The sequence below is a fragment of the Stegodyphus dumicola genome, chromosome 3 (genome assembly GCF_044657685.1).
Source record: "Stegodyphus dumicola isolate Sdum_Otavi_A_Nest chromosome 3, ASM4465768v1".
Classification (NCBI taxonomy): Eukaryota; Metazoa; Arthropoda; class Arachnida; order Araneae; family Eresidae; genus Stegodyphus; species Stegodyphus dumicola.
The window spans coordinates 228,731,970-228,751,659 of record NC_140770.1 but is presented as its reverse complement, the minus strand read 5'-3'; the positions used below and the strand labels follow the sequence as shown (position 1 = coordinate 228,751,659).

Genomic DNA, 19,690 nt, shown 5'->3' with positions numbered 1-19,690 from the left:
GAAGAATAGAGATGGTTGCTCCATTTTTAGGTTTTGATATTTTGCTTTGCTGAACAATAAATTTTAAAGACGTTCTTGTCACAATTATAACTGATTCTCTTTCAGACAAAGTGCAATATTTTTAACCGAACGGTAAATAAGTAATATTTCAGTAAAATACAAATTTCTGTTTCTCAAAAAACGAATCATATATATATATATATATAATTAATTTATATATACATACTGAAGGACACTTGAGCCTCACATAGGTAATACATTACACCAAAAATATTTAAAAATTTAGGTTAATGAATTTAATTGCATATCATTTATAATTTATTAAAAATATTCTAAATAATTTAATATTTTAACTAATTAAGGATTTAAAGTTTCGGTTCTTATTTACAATTAGAAATTTGCCTGTAAACAATCTTTATGTAATAAACATGTCTTGGAAATATGTACCAGATTATGAGCACAGATTTGCTATTAAAACTAAGATCAAAATGATAAAACATTTAAATGTTTATCATTTTGATAAACATCAAAATGATAAAATGATAAAAAGAGGATAAATGATCATTTATCCTCTTTTTTAAAACATAAAACATTTAAATGTTTTATTAAACATTTAAATTAATTATTATTTACATTACGTTATTAAACATTTAAATGTTTTATGTTTTAAAAAAGAGAAGGGTACTATCTAATTTAATTGCATATCATTTATAATTTATTAAAAATATTCTAAATAATTTAATATTTTAACTAATTAAGGATTTAAAGTTTCGGTTCTTATTTACAATTAGAAATTTGCCTGTAAACAATCTTTATGTAATAAACATGTCTTGGAAATATGTACCAGATTATGAGCACAGATTTGCTATTAAAACTAAGATCAAAATGATAAAACATTTAAATGTTTATCATTTTGATAAACATCAAAATGATAAAATGATAAAAACATTTAAATGTTTTATGTTTTAAAAAAGAGAAGGGTACTATCTCGCTAGTAAAAATAGTTTGAGGAAATAAGGAAACTAAAAATTATCAAGTAAATTTAAATATTGATGATTAAATTGAAATATTACAAATACAGGGATTGGATTGGGAGATTTTGCACAATGTTTCTTATATAGCATGTGATTAGCATTTTTATTGAAAAATGAATAATTAAAAAATAATAATTTTTCTTAAAGCATTGATTTCTTAATTCAAGAAATCCATCTATTTCTTTTCGTTATGATCTGACAATTACAAAATTGTTCACACTGAAGCAAGAGTTCCGTTTCTTCAGGATATAAGTTGTTCAAGATAAAACAATTTTTCCTTTCAATCGTGCAGATTTGTAGAATCACTATCATGATTAAACAACGATTGATGAATTATCGTGTAGTTTTCTGTTTTTAGCATTTAAATTTGATCGATTATTTGCTGCGCATGCGTTAACCTTGTACAATAGAATATAAAATGATTGATAATTTTCCATTCAGTTCGGAGAAAAGTGTTGTAATAGTAATTTTCATACTTAAGCAAAAGTTGCATAAAATTATCACAGGATGTTTATAAATAAATTAAATTTTTTAATGCAATTCATTAAAAACAGTTATCTACCATACAGAAATATATTTACATATGTATTTTCATTACATGCAGTTTGCTTATAGGGATATCTGATCTCTATAATATTGTACCGTCAAAAGAGAAGAATCAATGTTCATATTGTAATATTCGTTACATGTCGTGTGTTTTAAACAAAATTTCATTTTACATAATAAATTACCAAGGATAATTTACGATAGGAAATGTATATAGAAAGCGAAAATTTGTACTTTAAAATAATGCAAAAATAGATTTCTTAAATTACAAATACTAGAAAATAATATCTTCAGAAATCTAAAGAAAGTTGAGCTTGCTATAATTGATCTATCATCCCGCAACTAAAACAAAATCTTGATAATAATGATGCATTTTCTCGTTTTTGCAAAAAGATACAACTTCAAATATGTCGCCAGTTTTTAGAACAATACTTCCTGATTTTGGTACCATTTTTTTTTCAGGGATCAAATACCCTTATCAATCAAGTATTCCTTATCTCTCATAATAATTAACATGCAATTTCGAACATTGACCTTCACATTGAAAGACGACAATTTTAAGCCTTATTAATGTTCTTCTTATAGTCAATTAAACTGGGCAGTTTTGTACAATGTCTTTTATAAATTACACTTTTATCAGCTTTTCAGGGAAAATGAATTGATTAAAGATTATTAAATCTCCATTTGTCCAATGGGAATTGAAAAAGCTGACCAAACTTACCACATTTCGTATTGAACTTCAATCAGTTATATTTTATATCTATTATACCAGTTCAAATATAAATTACTATATAAGTTTCATTTGATATAACTTCGCATGTAGTATATAATAAAATAAAAGTAGTTGTGTCTTTATTATAAGGAGTTAGTTCAGAGTAAGTCTCAGAATATCATGAGATTAAAATAATTATGTGTTTTAGATTCCTTGCATAGAAATGAATCTCTCTAAGATTTGTTTCATTAATGTCTTTAATACACAAAGTTTTCTCATAAAGATATTTGCTCCTTAGGGTTATAGATCAGTAGAATGAAATATAATCAATATGTATTTTTAAATGCAATTTCATAGTAAATAAAACTAATTCAGTATACAATAATATTAGCGCAACAAAAGTCAATATTATTTTAAAACAATATTATATCAAATACCTTTATATTGAAAGTAATAGAAAATAATTCCATCAATATACTTACATTTAAGAAAGTCGAACTCACCACATTTAAAAATTCACTTCTCATTCTAAAATTAAATGGCCGAAAATGACGGACTGTCAGCGGTTTTTTTTAAAAAAAACGTATAACGTTATTATTTATGTCTAACCAGATCTCAAAACTCTACTAATTGATTTATGTATGTTTTTTATTCAAGAATCATGTATCCTTAATAATCAACTATTCCCAGTTTTCTCCTGTGAAGATTTAAAGGGTTGGAAGCAGCTTAATCTTTTTTTCTTTGAAATAAATTATGTAAATGGCAATAGTAATTGACTGTCATTATTCGAAATTAAAAAAATAAAAAATAAGTTATTCGAAATTAAAAAATAAAACACAAATTTTATTTAATCACTAATTAAATTTGCTCTCAAGAACAATGCTTAAGCGATATTATTTAAATATTTTTCTCAACACACAATCCCATCCAGCCTGTTATTTAAAAATTGCAGATAATCGTACGAAAAGTCCCTCAATTATACAGAGTCGTCGTTTGAAAACGGCATTCATTTCAAAAGCAGTTCAATTTTACCTTCATCTATGATCAGATGATAGAAGCTGCTTCAACATGTTAGTAAAAAAAGCGTTTTGAAGCCTCGGAAAACGAACTTGGCAATGGAACTCGGTTTGCTATTGAACGAAGAGATGCCAGCTGGAATGAGATCAACTATGAACTCCGTGGAAGTTATGGAGAAAGAATTTACCTATGCGTAATAAATAATATGTTCGTGAACCGAAATTCTTCACATGTTTGCCTTGCACATCTCTCTCATATCATAACTCGCGTAGTTTTATTTGTTATGTCTGTTTTCTAAAGGTGACTCATCATCACCTTCAGGATTAATTTAATTCCACTTCATTGCTACTGAAAGGAAAAGGGAGCAAGATAACATAGTTAATGATATGGAAAGCGAGATACTCAAAGTTTTTACAGTCTTTGAATGCACAAGACTTTGAAACTTTCACATCTAGTGATGAACACACACTAGATGTGCATGTTCATCATAATACGACAATTCTATAATCCCATTCGCACCTCATGTACTCTATTGACGTTTAATTCAACTTAGTGACAGCAATAATAATACACTGTTTTAATTAAAACTAATTATATAAAAGGCTCGAGCATACGGGTTTTACACATCCTTAAGTGAATAAATCACTCGGTGTTTAATTATCTTCTTATAGTGCTCTTCTTATAAGAAGAATGCAGTACTTCGTCGGCTACTACGGACCTAGTTTACTAACTCCAGTTTGAGATCAGAACGGACTTATCTTTGAAAGTTAGACGATACCCAATATGGTTCTTAGATACTCGTAATTAACATATTTATATTAACCAACTGTATTATTTAGTTGGATAAAGACTAGAGCGAGTATGAACAAATTTGGAACACAGAATAGACATTTGTCGTGTTACAAAAAGTTAATATATTGAGTTGTGAAGTTTTAAAATACTTCAAAAAATTCTGTTTCCATTATTATCCTTGCTACCTGATCCCCTTTTTGACGGACAGTAGTGTAAGGCTTTTACAACAAAGTTAGGTCAGTGGTTATGTCAGGCGGCGTTCAGTGATACACTAAAATTCCGGAAGGCATTATGATTAATTCTGAATATATTATTTGTTAAAATGAATAGTTATAAAGCATTAAAATGCCAATAAACAAGTGCAGGTATATAGAATAAATTTTAATGATATTCGAAAGGATTATGACTAACCTAGAATAAGAACTGGAATAATACTTCAATAGCAAAATGCGCAACTATTACTACCGAATGTTAAAATAATGAAACTTAATTCAAGATTCTTGCAAATAACATTGAGAAACATTCTACAGTGTAACTTCTTATGCTTTCAGTACATTTAGTTCTTATCTAATAGTTCTGCTTATACAATAGCTGTTACACAGCACCTTGCAGGAAAAAAAAAAAAAAAAAAAAAAAGAGAAAAGGACAGTTCTATTGTCCCGTTCTACTGAGCCGATTGACAAAATTTAACTTATGATGTTCATATCTCGAAAGCGCGACTTAGGATATGTCTTAGATTTATGTATAGCATTGCTTTAAGATAGATATTTTGACACAAAACAGGACCTTTTTCTGAAATGACGTACCTAATGTTTTTCCATATTTCAATTCTACAACTCACATTATTGTAAAGTGCCAAGGTTTGTAAAAATCGAGCGTGTAGTTTTTAAAAAATTAGCTCTCAAAATTTTAGCTCCTCAGTGTTAATTCAATTTGGTATATATTTATAATTATCTCATTTTTTATTACACTTACTTGATTCTTTCTTTAACAGTTCGAAATTTAAGTTCAATGCAAGCAAAATTTGCTGATATTTTCTGATATGTTTTTAAATTTGTATTTTTCTGAATTTTTATAACTTTTTCGAAATGAATTATAACTAATAGCATTTTTGCAATCATCTTTAGGTAGATGCATTTCTAAGCATATCAGCAAAAGATTAGAGCTTTTTATTCAAAATTTCCTAAGATATATGGGAATTTGCGTATCAAGCACGTTTTGAAATTTGGCATATTTTTTATATGCGATAATAACGCCATAAGGTATCTCACCCCGAACCGCCGACAGAACTCTAATTTTGAGTGATAATCTTTTTATTTCAACTGTCTAAATTTTAGCTTACTAAGGGACTGTTTCAACTATTTAATAGGAGATCGTCTGCAAATTCCCTTAGTGGGCAAAATCGATAAATCTTTCGCAGTTGTTTTAAGTGTGAAAAAATAAATTTCCAATACAAAAATTTTAAGTTAATAATTTAAACATAAACAGTATGCGTTTGTAAACTGAACTTTAAAAATACGTGCAATTAACAGATGGTTCTTAATTTAAATTCTTACGAAATTCCATTCACTTATTATTCCCAGGATCGTTTCTAAAATTTATATATATATATATATAACTACACATGTCAGATAACTCAAAAACACCAAGTTCGTAAATTACTTATCACTAAATCTTGGTCCTTGTCGCAATCAATGTTATAGTTTCAAATGAATAAGTAAAAATTAAATTTCAGCCAATTTTCAGTAGTAACTCATAATACCAAAGTAATTCAGTAATACTCAGAGTTACAGAGCAGTTTTTAGTAATAATTAAACTGAAAGTCTGATACAGCTTAAACTAGGACGAAGGACATATTGAACACAAGAAAAGGTGAATAATAAACACACTTTTTAAAACGTGTACCAAATATGTTTCCAGATCATATACATATTCTATAATTTATTTTACTATTAATTTTGAAAAGTTGAAGTATGTATGTAAAATTTAACGAATTGTTATATTAATATGTAGAAAGATGTTTCAAAATGATAGAAAATTCATTCCTGGTTTGAAATGGTCTCGTAGACAAATTCCATCCATTTCGAATAAAAGTATTCCGGGTAATTTTTTTTCTTTTCAAAGAGCAGTTTTTGAGAAAGTAGACAACAAAGAGCAAAAATGCTTGCAAAAGCATACTTTCAATGTCTGCACTTTTCAAGGATAAATATTTAAAAACCTCTGCCTACAATTCTCGAAAAACCTTGAACCTACAACTGTTGAAAGCAGAAGAAACTCATTCAAGATCATCATGATTTTTACTCTTTGAAAGTGATGATTTCTTATCAGCCCCCCTCGAGCATTCCATAAAACCAGCATCAGCATAAGATTAAATTTAGACCATAGGCTTTTTTTAATAATTCATTCGCTTTTCAGATTTGCATTGATTAACTAACAGATGATGTCATTCTGTTGCAATAGGCGCACAAAAGAAATTGTTAAGATTCTTCATAGTTTTAAACAGTAAATTTTTATTAACTGCGAAATTTAGATTTTTTGTATCATAAAAAGCTGGATAATTTATTAAAATTTTTATTTTAAATCAAGTTGCATAAAATTAGAAGTTCCTAACACATAAAATATTTTTTAGTTTGCTTATCTCCAAATATAATATGCAGAATAAGGAGAATATTAAGGCAGCAAAGCATAAAAAGGTCTTCTCGTGTTACAAATGCTCAACTGTTAATTTCCCAATCCGAAACATAATTCGAATCGGGCAGTGCAAATTTAATATTTTTAGGTATATTTTTTCTTTTCTTTAATTTTTGGTAAACTAGTGCAGCTCTATTTAAAAGTATGAGAGGAAGAACGGCGTGCATTTATTTGGCGGGAATAAGTACAACTCTATTTAAAGTATAAAAGGAAGAATGGCGTATTTATTGATAACTTTAATAAAAACGTCACTACTCTTTTTGAAAATCTGAAAAATATAAATCATTTGAAAGCTTGTTTACGCTAAACCAAAGCTTGTCTGTAACCTAGATATCTATCAGCTTGTACGTGAAATGGGTTTAATACATTTTTTGAAAGAAAATTCTATCCCACACTAATTTCAGTCACGTCCAGCTAGAAATATGTTTGGATGGAGTTTAGCTGTGAAATAGAAAATGGTGCAGTGAAATTAATTATTTTGTAGTCAATATGAACTTCAGGGTGGTATCTGTTAGTGTTGGAAGTCAATAAATGGAAATAGAATTAAACGTTTTCGTACCATTAAAAATGCTAGCTGAAGTTGATAAAATTTTATAGGTGTAAGTAATATGGTTAAAAAGATGCATTCAGTTGTTCTGTTAATAAATTATATTGCTAACAAAGCTAGAAGAAAAAATGTGTTTCTATAAGATCAGCAATGGCCAAATTGAGTCTCAATTGGTATTATGAAATTTACCGATGATCTATAGATGTTTTATTTAATTCTTTTAACTGTAGACCATTGGCTGCAAAATTTCAATGTAGTTACAATTATAAAATTCAGCAGAATCTAGAATCTAGAATTACTCTTAAAAATCATCCAGGAATGATCTAAGAAAACTGCTATTGACCACTCTCGATAGCCCAATTACAAAGTGCTTTAGACTTTTGAAGTCTAAATTAATTATAACGTAAATGATAGCAGAAGAAATATGATCGGTTTTTATATGTATAACAGAATTCAGACACTGAGTGCTTATAGCACTCCCAAGGTCTGCAGCAATTTGTGCAAGAGCAGCTTTTCCATTTTACTTTTATTCTCTGGAACAAAATCGTCCAAATTATCTCTTGTTATCATACTCTTTACACGACCTTCTTCATGCATAGGTTGAGAAGTTACTATGGATATAACAGCTTTTCTCATTCGCGTGAAAGTTTCTTTGAAGTAGTACCTAACTTCAGTTATAATTTTCCTCGTCTAATATAATATTTGAAAGTCACGTAAAATTCGTGGACATGATCTAGGTCATTAGTATTACTACCTTAATTGTAACGACATGTAGTTTTGGGTAAAAATATGCAATTTTATATCATATTACAATGCTATTTTGATTCCTTATTCCATTTACGTAGTTTTCAGACAAGCAAAGGTAATTAAAAATGCGAAATGTGGACTAAGTACAAAAAATATGACAAGAAAAGCGCAATCTCAGTCAAACGAAATTAAGTCTCATCTGACGGCTTTGATAAGTATTGGTATTTACCTAAGTGGTTAGGTAAAATCTCAAAATAAGAAGTTTAGAAGCATTTTTGGATTTTCATCACTTTATCCTGATAAATTCTAAGATTTAAAGGAAAGTATATGGTTTATTAATTTTAGAGCTTTTAGAATAAGATAAAGTATTTTTACATGTATAATAATTCAGATCGGGTCAGTTTCGTCGTATTGTATTAAAAAATAAATGGTAACCTTAACTTCAAAATTTCGTGCGAAGTCCAAATTTTTCTATTTCAAAGAGTAAATTCGTTTTACAGAGAATAATCAACGGAAGAACATGTATTGGAAAACGATTTTCCTTAAATATAGTACATGAATTATTGATTTTTACTGGCTAAGTATTCCGAGAAGAGAACCAAATGGGATTAAAAATGAAGTAGGATATTTACGATGACTGCATAATACAGAGTTTGGGATAAAAAGACGTTAGCCAAGTATTATAGTTATTGAAAAGCATTAAAATGCTAGAAATAATGTTTTCAAGATACTATCATTCGCAGAAATTTCCTAGAAGTCCAATAATTTCTAGAAGTTCTAGTCCAAGTTGAAGTTTGGGCTCCATTATGAGAAATAAATATAAAAAACATATATAGCTGAAACAATTTGATGTCGCGTTATTTACGAGGAAAAAAGTTAAAAAAATAAAAATTCAAACTTCTGTTTGATACAGTTTCATATTTGAGTCTTCACACTGTCAACTGCAGTGCAATACCATTATCTGCTAGTTGATGGTAGCCTGTTTTTCAGTGTTGTTTCCAGTTTTAGTAAATTTCAATTATAACAGCACATGCGGCTTTTTGTCCTTAGCATTGCAGAATTTTGAAAGTAGAATTCAAGCTCAAAATCTAGTGGTAGCATATATGTGCTGTTATGCAATTTTATAACTGTTTCTAGATTTGCTTTTAGTGCAAACAATAGTGCAAAAATAAATGAGATAGACAAATATTTCATGGCATTAAAACTCATTTTATTGATTTAGTTATAACAAAAGATGTTAAAAGTATTTGCTGAGAATATTATTAATATTAACAATTAATATTATTGTTTAAAATAATAGGGTTTAAAATTCTCGTGTAAATGACCATTTGAAAGATTTACTAAATAATTATAGTCATATATTTGCAAAAAATAAATATGATGTTGGTTGTATTAATATTAAACTTCCAAGAATAATATTGACTTCAGGACATCCTTAAATTAAAGACTATATAGAGCATCCCCTAAGGATAATAATGAAATCAAAAAGCAAATAGACGAATTATTACATGCAGGTATTGTAAAACCATCAACTAGCCCATATGCTGACCCTGTAAGTTTAGCTTATACAAGAGATGAAAAGAAAATGTAAAAACTATCTATTTATTATAGAAAACAACCAAATTACTAAAACAGATTCCAAAACCATATCTAGAACAGGTGCAGTACTAGACCACTTAACAAATGCGTTAAAAGCATAAAGCATTAAAAGCATTTTCTATCTTAGATTTGGCATCTGGTTATTGGATGGTTAATTCATTTTAAATGATTCGCTTTGTAACTCTGAAAAGCAATGTAATTTTATGACGAGGAAGTTTATGAAAGAATATTACAGATTATAACAACTCATGCTGATGTAATTATTTTCCTGTGATTGTACACTGTGGGGGGGGGAAGGGAAAGTTCTGTATCTTCCGCACTAATTGGCCGATTGACAAAATTCAATTGCGTTTTTCATGCCTCAAAAGCGCGATTTAGGATATATATTAGATTTATATATAACATTATTCTAACGTAGTGTTACGTTTTCCTTTTCTGATTCTTCTGACACCAGTTGTTGCGTTAATTTCTTCTTCACGTTCGTACGGGGTTCGTATGGATTTGGAGTGAATAATGACGAAACTATTTGATGGAGTATCGAAACACACTTTATTTATCAATATCAATCAGAACAGCTCCAAAACACATTTTACAGTCGTCGAAGATCTACTATAAACACGCTGACACGATCAGCGACACAGCCTTCAGTTTATCAGGCTATCACGGTGGAGACAGCTTCCTGCAAAGCTGCCGACTCTGCTTTTCGGAGTACAGCTCCCGGCTCTGCTTGGTCGTTCTCGGAACTCCACGTACTCTCAAGACTCTCCACGCTACAACTCGCGATGCACTCGACGACTCACGAGCACAGCTCCCGACTCTTCGGTTCAGTCTTTTCCGGAGCTTAACACGCTCTCTCGACGATGCACTAACCGCTATATACTAACAGACTCCTTCAGTGTACACGACGACCCACTCGGCACTCGCTGTCCGGCTGTCAACTCGACCCGCAGGGATTGACTCGCTAGACGAGGCACACACACTCTCGATGAGAGACACACCACCTGACTGCAGACCAGCACGGTTTATATAGCTTTCGGCTTGTGTTCGGGAACATTCTGGATTAAACCGGTAAGAATTCGTTCCAGAAGGTTCTCCAACCGTCCATGGTATATCGCCAATTTTGTCGCCAATTGTCGCCAAATGGGCGATTTTTCGCCAAATGTGGCAACTCTACCTTCCGTTGCCATTTTATGGCAACCCTAAAACTGCTTTGCGGGGAAGCTACTTTACCGCGCCTTAACATTTCGTAACAGTAGGTATTTTGACACAAACTCAGACTGTTTCTTAAATAACACATCATTTTCATCCATATTTCGTTTTTACGACTCAAATTATGCCTAGATATTAAATTTTGTAATTTTTGGTGAGAAATTTAAAAATTTAGCTTACCTTTTTTTTCAGTTTGCGCCAACAATAATTCACTGGGTGGAATTCTTACTTTATAGTATCCTACTTTTATAGTTCCTTTTTTATCATTGATGCACGAGAGAAAGAAAGGTCCATTGTTCATTCTTTCAAATAATTGGATATTTCAAATAATTAGTAAATAAATTTACTGTAAACCACATTTTCGTTGTTATCGCTTGTATTAAATACGGCAAATTTTAAAACGCGCCAAAATGTAAATTCACGTTTATCTTAAGAAATCTGGAATAAAATACTCTAATGTTTTGCAGGTATACTTAGAAAAGCATCTACTTTAAGATGATAGCAAAACTTTTATAGGTTATAATTCAAATTATTTTTCGAAAAAAATTATAAAAAACACAAAATTTAATTAATTTAAATATTTAAAAACACAAGTTTTAAAAATAAATCACAAAAATGGGCTACTTTTATTTGGAAAGAATCTAAATTTCGAATTCTGGAAGAAGGAATCAAGAAAGTTTAATAAAAAAAAGAGATATTAATAAATGTATATCAAATTCTATTAACATTAAGGAGCTAATTTTTTAAAAAGTACTCCTGCGATTGTTGCAAAACTTGGCCGTTTGGTATAATTTGAGTCGTAGAATCGAAATATAGAAAAAAAATTGGCATGTCATTTCAGAAAAAGTCCGGTTTTTTGTCAAAATACATAAATTAGAACAATGTTATATATAAGTCGAATACATATCCTAAGTCGCACTTTCGAGACATGAAAAGCGCAATTTTAATTTGGTCAATCGTCCCACTAGAACGAGAGATATAGAACTGGGCCATTTTTTTTTTCGGCAGTGTACCTTATTTTTCAGTATTAATAAGGACGTCACGTGCTCGGCCATCAAAACAGATTTAATTTATATTTTATATTGATACTTATTACCATGTAAACTCACAAGTAAACATGTTCGTTCTGCACAACTTTAAAGGGCAAAACTACTAGAATCGTCGAGATATCAGACGACTTATCAACTCGTCTTATAATTGCAATAACCGCAATCTCAACTGGAATGTTTAAAACAAAACTATTTATTAGCACGTCAAGTGATGTTTACTTAAAACTGACAATGTACCAGACATCAACTCTGCAGTTTGCGGAAGAAGTAGAACGTACGTTCAACCTGGATAGTCGTTAGTGACGCTGTCTGCCGTACCAAAGGGCGCAGGTTCGAATACCGGTCAATTGTCATTTATTGGAGGAATATGTATTTACTGTAAAGTAGGTAAGGGAATTTTAGTTCTTAATTTATCGAATGACATGAATTCAACAACGATTGAACAGTTAAAAGTAAAATATTTTATGTTTTTAAAAAGAAAATACTTAAAATATTTTTTGTAAATTAAACCAATAACGTTATTTTTTATTTCTTCAAACATACTCCAATTTCTATTTCAACACGGATCAAACGTTAAAATTAATTTTTATTCACGTGAGCTTTAATCTAAAGCAAAGAACAATAAGCTTTATAAACAGTACGTAATTTGTTTTCCATTAATACTTATAATACAGTTTCTTAACGAGTATCGTTAAGTTCCCATGGCATGCATACACAAATCGAAATTGATTTAATGTATATTTTTTAAAAATATGTGCTGTGGTGAATTACCATTTTGGGTTATTTAGGTTACGAAAATAATTAAAAACTATATAAATGGTTTATCAGCAAGCTTTACTTTACGTAGCTTAGGAAGAGCAGAAAATATTTAAGACAACCGGAATTCTGTATTAGTATCATTCAATAGATAGTCTTAAGTTTCTCGGAAGTTAAAAATAAGGTTGAATTAAACCTCTATTTCAGATATCGATCCGGTCAACTCTGTGGAAAGGCTTCTTCTTTCCCTTCTTTAATCTTCTTAACATTCATCTACTCTTCGTCGCGTCTGATAATAAACCTTAGAAATGCTGCACTAAGTAAAGAAGCCCCGTCTGAAATTGCATCATACTCAGGATTATTGCTGATGTAAACTTCAAGGAAGCAATAGACTGACATCTGCATGCAGTAGGATAAAATAAAAAGTTTGTTTGTGTTTTAGTGTATTTCTATTGAGTCGTCTCTTGTTAGAATTTCGTTTTTGTAACTGCTACACATTTTAAAGTTCGTTGCTTGCATATAAACTTGAATCTCGGCAGAGAGTTAATTAAGTTTTCGTGTTTCTTGTTCCGATAAATATCTAATCACTCTATACCTGTACATATAGCTGTATTACAATATATTTACATGCATCTATAAAAATCTTTTGACTTTTCTATTTTTATTGAAGTTACAAGTTTAATATAATACTCCACATGGATGAAGCGAGAAAACTCTTTGTGAAAATTGACAATATATTAGTTAAACACGATTATTTACAAAAACATCTAACTCATAAAAACACATGAAATGTCTAAAAAAAATCTGCCTTCGTGGTTTTCTGGATCGTACACTTTTAACTGAAACCTGTAACTGCTTTAAGCTTCCAGTTTCAGAGGTTCTCTTTTGGAGTATTATCAACATCAGTGATAGGGCAGTGACATAATTAGTGACAGCTTAGGATGTGCAGCAAAATATTACGTAATTTACTGAAATCATTGAAACGTCTCGTTTCAGATAGTTTCAGACTTTCAAACAACTTCTTTAGAATAACGGAAACTTCATTTTATATAATCTCTCACTGAACACATTTGGATGTATATTGCACAAGTTACTATTTCTGAGTACAATATAATGCGATCATGTGATTGCGTTATAAAATAATGTATTTAACCAAAAAAATTAATAATGAAAGAAAAGTTGATGTGAAAGAACCTCAAACGCTAAATGGTTTTCAAAATCCCTGATTGGTTGTTAATTTAACCATGGTCTCGATTCTTTGTAATTAAATTATGTTTAGAAAGAGTTTAGTTCAGCATATTATTATTTAGATTTACTAAAATGAAAATCATGTTATAGTCAGCCGAAGCATGCTGTCAACACCAATCATCATTTTAAAATTTCAGGTAGTTTCAAACTTGAAAGTAACTGATGATCTGAATTAAGTTGCAATGCAAATACAAAATCTGTGGCCTAACAAAAAATGACACAAAAAAAGGGAATTTGAAAACCATTAGCGTTTGAGGTTCTTTTACATCAACGTTTCTTTCATTATTAATTTTTTTTGTTAAATACATTATTTTATAACGTAATCACATGATCGCATTATATTGTACTCAGAAATAATAACTTGTGAAATATACATCCAAATGTGTTCAGTGAGGGATTATATAAAATGAAGTTTCCGTTATTCTAAAGGAGTTGTTTGAAAGTCTGAAACTATCTGAAACGAAACGTTTCAACGATTTCAGTAAATTACCAAATATTTTGCTGCACATCCTAAGTTGTCCCTAATTATGTCACTGCCCTATCACTGATGTTAATAATACTCCAAAAGAGAACCTCTGAAACTGGAAGCTTAAAGCAGTTACAGGTTTCAGTTAAAAGTGTACGATCCAGAAAACCACGAAGGCAGATTTTTTTTAGACATTTCATGTGTTTTTATGAGTTAGATGTTTTTGTAAATAATCGTGTTTAACTAATATATTGTCAATTTTCACAAAGAGTTTTCTCGCTTCATCCATGTGGAGTATTATATTAAACTTATAACTTCAATAAAAATAGAAAAGTCAAAAGATTTTATAGATGCATGTAAATATATTGTAATACAATTATATGTACAGGTATAGAGTGATTAGATAGTTATCGGAACAAGAAACACGAAAACTTAGCTAACCCACTACCGAGCTGGATATGCTTCCAGCAACGCTACAAAGACACGCAGTGGCTAATTGAGAATTTCTTACGTTCTCCCCTACTTAACCCTTTCGGCGTCCTCTCCTGTACGCGAAAATTTCTCCCCAGCGGCCGTCTGTTTTTCGTAGTGTGTAATGTTGTTTTCTCTGTACATCATAACTTTCCAAACATAACTTTCGTAGTGGATGAATGTCAATGAATATTAAGTAAAATTATAAGTAAATAAAGCATAATGGAAAAATAATATCTCTGCTTATTTCTAGCAGCAGGCTAATTTGATAACATCTGTTCCAGGCGGTCTACTCTTCCCATTTTGTTTCCATGCTTCAACATCAATCTTCGAGTTATTTATGGACTGTACTCATCAGACGTACATCCTTCTTGTCTTTCCAATTCACAGCCTTATTTTATCTCTTTTTTGCTGAGTAGATGTTGAAGCTATCTCTCACTGTCTTGTAACTTATGTAAAATGGTGCGAATATTAATAAAACCCGGGGAAAATTCAATTAGAAATAGAATGCCTGATTTATGCTGCCATTTAGGTGGTATTAGAACAAACAAAAATATGAACTCAAACAAGTAAACATTTAGAAAGCGTTTTAAACATTTAAAAGTTTTAAAGTGCAGAAGAACGCTTGTAGCGCGTTACGGCCGCCCTGCGGAAGTTTCACTTGAACGCTCTAGACGCGTCACGGACGACGAAGAGGTTAAAGAGCGATTGAAGAGCTAGCAGCTCTAGTCACCAAGTGCAGGTGGTGACCAATTATCCTCTACACCCCATATCATACCGTCCTCCGGAGTGCTCTCCTTCAAAAGTAGGGCCGAATTTAGAACAGTCGTGATGTCACCAGTATGGAGCTCAAGGCTCTTGCCAACGAAAGATGCAGTCTTGTACTCCTTACCACAATAAATTTCGAGGGCTTGTTCTTTAGGTTAGATAAACGAGGTTAGTCACAACAACAACAACAAACCAAACCAAGAAATTTAGCGTGGGCAGATGGAACCGACGAACTTTTTTGTAGCTGTTTTTACAGTGAAATTTACACTGACACTGACTATGTTTTTACACTGACTATAAATACTTCAAGCCTAAAAGCCATGAAATCTGCATGATGTCGTCGAGTTTGTCATTTTCACATAAACTGCAGTATGAAATTCATTTTTTCAAAATGAGTCCGAATTTACTGGTGATTGAAAATCATGTGGTATAAAGGTTAAATTTACGAGTATATTACAACCTGCGGTGGAGAGTTGCTATGGATTGTAATGAGGAAGTATTAAAGTACATTTTTATTTATCAAAATGATAATGAATCTTTTTTCTTCATAACCTCATAATTTCTTTCAGTCACAGAAACAATTTCCTTCATAAACCAATACCTATTTCATGTTGCGTTGCAATTATTGGGACCATTAGTTCCATCATAGTTTTTACGGATTTCTTCTGATTCCTTTGAAAAAATATTCCAGAGAATTTCATTGGAATTATTGCCAGTATAGTCAATAAGCTGTTCAAAATTGTTTACCCTCAGACTTCGTATTTCATTCACAAAACTAAAAAAACATGCTTAGTTAATTCAGAAGTCAAACAACAAAAATAAGCGTTATATTTTCAAAATTTTCACAGGACTAGTTTCGATGGTTTTACCGAACCACCATCCTCAGCTGCAAAACCGCAATGATTTTTGTTGTTTGACTTCTGAATTAGTATTTATTCGGCGTGTTATTTTGTCTTAATTATGCTTAGTTAAAGTTAAACTTACCCAAACGCAAATGAAAAAAGTAATACCTTAGCATTTATGATGTCCATATATGTGTTCATGGTACCTTGAGTGAATTGTGAACCCATGTGTCTTTGTACAATATACATTAACCGTAGCATTAGAGATTGGGACACCTTTAAAACTCCCTAGCAAATTGAAACTGCAAACTATCTCAATTATAAGTATCAAATCGTGTAAGCATCGAATAACTAACAAAGGATTACACAATGAAATGCTAACAAAGGATGGAAATAGAAGGATACATGGTGGATGCCAACTGGAAAATGTTCTCTCATCTATGAGAAAAAGAATGTCTATCATAAAAAATTTCACGAACAATGATTCTTAGCTCATTAAAACATATTTTCTTTATTCTTCTGTCTAATATAGACATTCTTTGGCTTTCAACTGAATGTTACTCACATATATAGCAGATGTCTACGTGTAGCTCTATCCGTTGCTTGTATTCAAGAAGTTTCTTCCCAAAGCTGTATATTATATTTTGAGCTACTGTGTCTGTTATGTTTGCAGATTACATAACAAAGTCTACTAACCCACTTATAAGAAATTATAAGATTTCTGGTTTCATGCTGTTTTCTTCTACGTAAAGCTTCAGTTCTTTGAATGGAAACTTTTGATCTACCATATTCACAGGAAGTGTTGTTTAAATGTAATTTATTCCATATTCGTATATAAATATTGCTTTTATGCGAGTTAAGTGATATACATATTTGTTTTTTAATTTGCAAAAATCGCAGACTTTTATTCGACGAAACTCCAGCTATTCTAGCTTTAAAGTAGAAAACGCAGTTCTTTGTGAAAGAGACAGAAAGAAGCAGTTTTCTTATGATCATTTCATTAGTAAATCTAACTAGCAATGGTTAGCACTAGTTTATTGCTTCTCTACATTTTACACATTTACACTGCAAGGTTATTATTTGAAACTAACCAGTTATATGATTTATGTCTGTACTTTAACATCTCCTTTCCTCACCATAATGTAAATGAAGTTAGCTAGTATTTAAACTAAAGTTTACGGAATTTAAGACAAAGAGTGTTTCTGGCCTGCACTTGCACGCTACACTTAGTTCCTTTCAGCTTTGATAGTTGTAATAATTTGGCTTTGCGTCATATCGCGATAACCGATACTTGAATTTGATACTGCGGTAGAGTAATTGAGCCAGCTTAGAGTATATTTAAATTATGTAGACTTTGGCTGCTATTTAACTTCTTAAAATGAGTTTGGCTTTTCCTTTAGTTGCATCACCACGAGCTGTGATTTTGTTAGTATAAGAACGTGCATTTATGGTCTAAGTTCGATTCAATAAAAAAGGTTGAGAAGCTTTCGTAAATACACTTCTTGTCCGTTAAGAGTTTCTGGACTAATAACTTTTACCAGATCAACAAAACTCTATAATATGCTCGCACTTATTTCAAGAACGATTACAAAACTCTGTGCTTTTTGACGCCTGATGAGACTGAAACTAAACAGATTATCGGATACCTTGAAAATGGTTTTGTAGGATAGCTATTACAACAGCTTCACATAATTTGCTTCGAAATACGTGTGGAACTTCTTTACCTTATTATTCAGTTCAAAGCGTACATATTATTTTTCATACAATTAGCAAAGGTGTCTTATGTATGAATTTTAGGCAATGGTTTCATCTAGTAACGATAACAACCTAAAAACTTTGAAAGTAAAATAAAAGGAAAAAAAAAATCTGATATGGACACCCCCTGACTTCCTTGTATGGCCTGTTCAGTTATACACACGATTTTCTGCACTTCATTTAAACTTTTTTTCACTTCATTTAAACTGCACTTCATTTTCCGAATTATTATAACTTAATTAACCGATTTCTCAAGGTAAGTGTAAAATCATATAAAAAATTGAAAATTTTGAAATTAATTATCTCGGTCAATGTTTGTCGTACGGAGGTCAAACTTCTTGCAATTTTTTTAATAAAGAGTGCAAAAATTTAGACCGCATTAAAAGTTAGATTTCATTATTAGTCCAAAATTAATTTTATTAAAATTATGACACTGCCGATTTTCGTCATTTGAACACTTCTTTATCTTTGCTGCACTTCAAGCTTAATTAACCAATCCGTCAAGGCAAGTTAAAAATGACATACAAAATAGCAAACTTTGAAATTAAATATCCCGCTAGTTTCTATTACTGTAAGCAAGAATTTCTGGCACTCGAACTATATGGCTACCATAAACTATTACGAAAATAAAGGGCGGGTAAGGCTTTTAAGCCGAGTGAAAGGTTTTTATTATTTATACTTTTGATCTTGGCGTTTGCAATAAAAAACGAGATGCACAACTTAAGACAGTTTTATGTGATTTCAACGTTCTACGATTAATATTTTTGAGTTATGCGAGATACATACATACGCACGTACCTATGTGCGTACAGTCGTCAAGAAAAAAAAATCCTTCTAAAATCCATTTTAAAATCAGTTTGGGAAGAAAGTGCACTTTATTCTGTCCGTTTGTATAGACATCACGCAAAAAAGTCGTTCGAATGGGTTGGTGTGTGTGTGATTATGGCGAAGCCTTGAGGGCTATCTGCCTAAGGAAAGAGATGCCTTCGTAGAGGACTTTCTAGGTAACTGGCTCGTATACACGTTACACATGGGGAAAACCACTTGGCGAAATCGTTAGCTACATGGTTATTTCCGTGATATTCTCCGTGTGTAACGAGAATGCAAACAACTTCTTAAAAAATCCTCCACGAAGGCAATCTTTCTCTTATCCCACAATCTAATAACACGAGACCATGTGCAAAAAATTAAACAGCCCATGCAGACTGGCCGCCTTACGATCCCCGCCGATATGATGTCTGTCGTGTTTTGGACACGGAAAGGATTAATCATGTTTGATTGTCTTATTCACTGGAGCACTGGTGCGCACGAACAAGTTTTAAATTACGTTAAATAAGTTATGAAAGTCATGTAATTAACATTTTTAAATACAAAACAATTAATTTTTATGCTGAAGGTAAAAATCGCAAAGACCTATTTTTACTTAAGTGAAAAGAGGCAG

At 31.0% G+C, this 19,690-nt stretch overlaps 1 protein-coding gene across 1 annotated transcript in view; it reads left to right on the top strand.

Moving 5' to 3' along the window:
* Positions 1–19,690, top strand: part of Pkc53E (Protein C kinase 53E) — a 154,695-nt gene that overhangs the window by 20,748 nt on the left and 114,257 nt on the right. The gene's annotated exons all lie outside the window — the stretch shown is intronic.